This window comes from Bidens hawaiensis, unplaced genomic scaffold, assembly GCF_021521415.1.
Source record: "Bidens hawaiensis isolate Kalapana, Puna unplaced genomic scaffold, B.hawaiensis_p1.1 tig00046037_1, whole genome shotgun sequence".
In the NCBI taxonomy this organism is placed as follows: domain Eukaryota; kingdom Viridiplantae; phylum Streptophyta; class Magnoliopsida; order Asterales; family Asteraceae; genus Bidens; species Bidens hawaiensis.
The window spans coordinates 121,424-126,875 of NW_027505961.1; positions in this window are offsets into that span (position 1 = coordinate 121,424).

A 5,452-nucleotide genomic window follows, 5' to 3' on the forward strand; every position below is an offset into this window, starting at 1 on the left:
GGCCCCTCTCCCCTTGAGGATTGGATTGACTTGGTTATTGCGGAACCAACGTTCTCACTTTACCAACTTTGAAAAGAGAGATCTATGATCCCATAAAGGAAAGATAAGAAATAGATAATGTCTATGAGCCCTATGACCTTTCACTCCCGGAATGTGCTTTAATGCAAGGAAGCACTTCCCGGACATCTATATCTAGTTTGAAACCAGATATCCTTCTTTTTTCTATTCGGGAACTTCATTCTATTAAAAAAAGGCGCCGGTAGGTTTGAGCAACATAGCTATTCTAATCATTGCCAACAGCGCAGCCATTGACAAATCCGCCTTAGCCTCAGGTAGTTGATACTTTCAGGGGGAGCAGGATCATCATTTCTACTAAAGTCGTGGAACCGGCTTCCATCTAAAAAAAAGATGATTAGTTTTATCTATATAAATGGATCATTCTTAAATGGCCGAAGGCAAATGACCTAATGAACCCAACTACGGCAGGGAAGCCTTTATTCTGGGTGTAGGAATGAAAGGTTACCCGGCCTGAAACTTCAATCAATCCTATGGCATTGTGAAATCTCTAATTGGAGACATTAGTAGTTCAACTATAGGGACAACGCCAAGCGGATGAGTCGGTTTCAACAACAACCCGTGAAGACGAAGGTCTGCAATAAGACTTTGTAACTCTAAATTTTTTAAAAGAATAAATTAGCGTATCAAGTCTTGCTTACTTTCTCCTAAGATAAGTGAGAAAGGATTGCAGGCTAGATTCAAGGTATGCGAGTTTATTGATTCCACTCCGCTTTCAAGCAAGATTGGGTGAGTGTTCAGTGTACTTGAGTAATAGTATGAAGGCTCTAGTGGGCGTACTGTTTTACCTAGTGGGCGTACTGTCTGACCTAGTCCACTCGAGGTAAGCAAATTTTTTTGAAAAGCGCTAGAAATCGTGGTCCACAATACTACAATTCTGTTCTACACTAGATAGATTGCTCTGATTTTTTTTACAATTCTCTTTTTTAAAGCAGATAGTTCACAGTGCTCATTCTATCGATACTGGGAAAAATCATAAATAAAATAAAAAATCATAAAGCAAAAAAAATGTTTACACTCAATTTTCATTACGAAGATTTATCACGTCAGGATCCGTTGCTCAAACCGAATCACGCCAACGTTATGGAAGTTCCTGGATCGTGTAAAATAAGAGTACTACCAAAGGCAGCACCTTCTGATTTCATAATAAAAAATGGAAAATTGGCTATGGAGATTCCGTGCGGGCAGAAATTAATACAGACACAAAGGGCTTCGACAGGAAAGTCGTTTCGATCCAATCCATTCTTGGGGTCAAATAAAGAATAAAAGGATATGTCAGTGACCCAGCACGGCAAAGCACTCTCCGAGGTCATGGAATGTCTTATTTTTTGGTAAAAATCTCCGCAGTAATGTCTCTGTTAGATTTTCCGGTCGAAATACGGGAAAAGTCCATTCAATTCTTGATGGAAATGGAGTTTTGCGAATTCTCCCCGGAACTGGAAGATCATTTCGAGATCTTCGAACATATTAGGGGGTTCCATGTAACTATTTTAACTTCGGCCAACACACAAGATGAGACTTTACCACCGTGGAGCGGCTTTTTTCAAAAAGATGAGGGGTAAAGTCAGTAAGATGTCGGAGAAACAAATGACTTCGATTAGACCAGACCGACCCAAAGAGGAACGCGCCCACGTGGGCACCACCAGATGTTGTAGATGAACCTACTAATGACGAAATTGAGTATATCATAGCTGACCGCACCATGGGCTAGCCCCTACACCCACTGCACGAGTGGAATATTACTTAGTCAAGTAGAAAGGAACAAGGTCTTACGACACGGTCACTATATCTTTTCTTTTTTTTTATCTCTCCTCTATGGAAAGAAAGAGGGGATGATACGTGGCGTGGTATAATAACCTGATCGTTTAGGAAGATTGTGTCCAGGATTCATTCACAGTAACTCAATGGATATGAGTCTTATCTAATAAACCGGACTGGCTTATTATCTGAATGAGATCGGAAAGAGAGGAGGTTGCCCCAATCTTCCTATAGGCGCATACGAAAGGTTCTGAAAGAATTGAAAAAGCTCTGAAAAAGAAACAACCCGACCTGAGGAACTACCAACAACGGAAGAACTAGCAACAGCGGGAGAAACCTTTTCTAACCTCAGCTTCACCCCATTCCTCGGGATTCTTTCTTTGATGATATGCCCTAAGCCCCTTTCAGAAGACCGAAGTCATTGGTTCTTCGCATAAGGGGTAAGCGCGCCATAAAGACTACTGGTACCTATCATAGACTTGACTCATTTTAAGGGCTTGAATTCTATTCCCCGAGTTAGAGGGGTTTTCTGAAGGTCCTCCTCAAGGGCCACTTGGTTCTAAAAAAGACTGTTACCCCGGCCAGAGTAGAAGTAGGTGTTGGAATTACGTATGCCCGAGACACATACTTAAACTAATGTGGCTAACTGTGTTTGATCCAAGTCGGGTCATACCCAATAACAAGCTAGACAACACCAAATGTATTCTTTTAATGATTTGATCATTTAAACGAATACCGAACACTAAGTGTTTAGAGAATTGGTTTTCTAAACAAACACACTTGATAATTTAAATAAATTATCTGGATAATTTATTTATATAAATTAATTATTTAATTGGTTAAATAATTAATATAGCATGTATGTTTTATAAAATTAGTTTTATAAAATAAGAGATGGAGATGTTTTAAATGTTAAAACACAAAACAAAAAAAAAAAAATAATAATAATAAGCATAACCGGCCACCCATGTGGGTGGGGGTTTTGGTCCAATAAAAAACTTTGTCTCCATGTGATGACAACTTTATACATCTCCAATAAGATTACATGCATTTTGGGTCTTGACTTGGCATTATTATTAAAAATTTTGAATCAAGAAAATCATCCATCTCTCTCTCAATATTCACGGCTCACTTGAGCAGAATTTTGAGAGCATTGTGAGCTTGTTCAAGTGTTCATAAATCCTAGCAAACTACTTGGTGTTGTCACAAATAGCTTGGGGTATCACACTCTTGAGGTCTTCTTCTTTGGAGGCTTGCCATTCATCCACCATCATCTTCAACAACTTACTTGTTCTTCTAAAGGTAGAAGAAGGTACAATTTACATTTTGTGAGCATCTTGTTCTTGTAATTTTGATCCTTGTTCATTGGGTTTTAGATTTAACATAATGGTATGTTCATAACAAGTTATAAAATCTAAGCTTCCGTTGCGTTTTCTAGTTAAATATGGTTAACTTGAACTTTGATAATCTTGTATAAAACCCAACAATGGCATCAAGAGCCGGTTACAAGGACTTATGCTCCTTACATGTTCATAGATTTCGGGTTTTTCATGGGTGAAAAAGGGGTCCGAAATTTTGGTGGATTTTACCCCTCATGGTTTTGTAAGATCTTGACATGCATGAAAAGATCTTAGGAAACCATTATTAACATTTGGATGTTGAAGATAATAAAAATAAAAATAAAATAAAAATTTGGGCCGTAGCCTCTTGGGGGGGGGGGCGGTTTTTATTTGGTGTTTTTGGGCATTGGTTGCTTAGGTTGCATGCTTAGAACATTTGGTATGTTTGATTGTGTCATAACCGAAACCTAGACCTTGGATGTGTTGATTGTTGTTTGTGTATGTTGATTATGTTTATTATTCAATATGGTTGTAATAATTCATAATCTTAGGCTTGTGTAATTTATTTATTCATAAGTTGGTATGTAATAAATAGATTAGTTGCATTTTCTTTTTTAGAAAAATATGTATTAGGATACATTTTGTAAAAAATTGAAGATGCAAGAATTGGTGGATTTGGGCCTTGGACCGAAATTTTGGGCTTGTTGGGCCTCACCGGCCCATCATGGGATTCAAGCCCATTAGGCCCATAAATTTCACTCTTGGGCCCAAGAAGACTTTTGGAAGTTTGGAGCCCATTTACAAGCCCAACAAGAACACAACAACTTGGAAAGGATACTTGAAGCATTTGGATGCAAGATCAAGTGGGAGTCAACATTCCATCCTTGTGTCATGTTTTGTCCCTTAGGTGTGACTTATGACCTATACTTGTTTCGGCTAACAAGTATGGTCAAACTTAGCGGTTCTCGGTTATGACTATATTTTGCATGTGTTTGCTTGGTTGTTTGTTTTACTTATTGTAATGTGTGGTTGATAGATATTAGGATATCCAAACCATCACATAGGAACGACAACAAGCATAAAACGGGTTCTAATATATATTTGGTAATATCGCGTCAATTAGTTTAATTAAATGGGTTTATTAAAACTAAGCGATTACTCACATATAATAAAATTGGTTTTATTATAACTTGAACCTTGAAAATTGGTTTTCAAAATCGCCATATTACTAAATGCATGTTAGGATATGGCATAATGTTTTTCAAACTAGAATATTGGAAAACTTAAAATCCCTTTTTCATAATTACCAAGGAAACAAGTCTTACACCATCCTTTTGTATGACACTTAACGTATTAGGGAACTTTAAATGGGATAAAGGTCACCTAACCATTTTGAGCAAACTAATATACTTAGGGTAATATTAACATATTTGTGGGATAAAGGTCACCTAACCACTTGTATGTTAATCTTACATGTTTATACAAGTAGGACGACTTGAATTAGAAACCATGTGATAAAGGTCACCTAAGCATGGGGATCTAATGGTGTTGATGGGATAAACATGCCAACACGAAATAAGGATTTCGAATGGTCCCATACCTCTAGAAGTTGCAAAAGGTTGCAATTGTCAAGATTGACTACCTTGTTAAATCAAATAACGGGATAAAGGTCACCTAACCGAAATTTGATTTATCGTTGGATTCTAGAATTTAATTATTATTTTAAAATTTGGAATAAAAGGGTATTAATAATTAAATTGTTTATAATACTAAAATAAAACTTTGTTAAATTTTGTAGATGGCCGCTAACAATGCAAACACCTCTACCCATAACACCCGTAACCTATCCTTAAGAACCATCCTTGAAAAGGATCGTCTAAACCATAATAACTTTATGGATTGGTATCGCAACTTAAGAATAGTTCTCAAACAAGAAGAGATATCATATGTCTTAGACGATCCCATTCCCGATGAGCCTAACGTGGAAGATGAGGAGGCGTATATGTTGGAATATCGTATGCCCGAGACACATAATTAAGTTAATGTGGCTAGTTATGTTTGATCCAAGTCGGGTCATACCCAATAACGAGTTAGACACACACCAATTATGTATTTGTTAAGATAAGATCTATAAGACAAATACAGAACACGACACTTTCAGAAAAATGGGTTTCTGAATAATTACTTGAAAGTATTAAATAATTAATTGGTTAATTTATTTATTTAAATAATTATTATTGGAATGATTATTTAACTATGTATTCTTTTATAAAATGGTT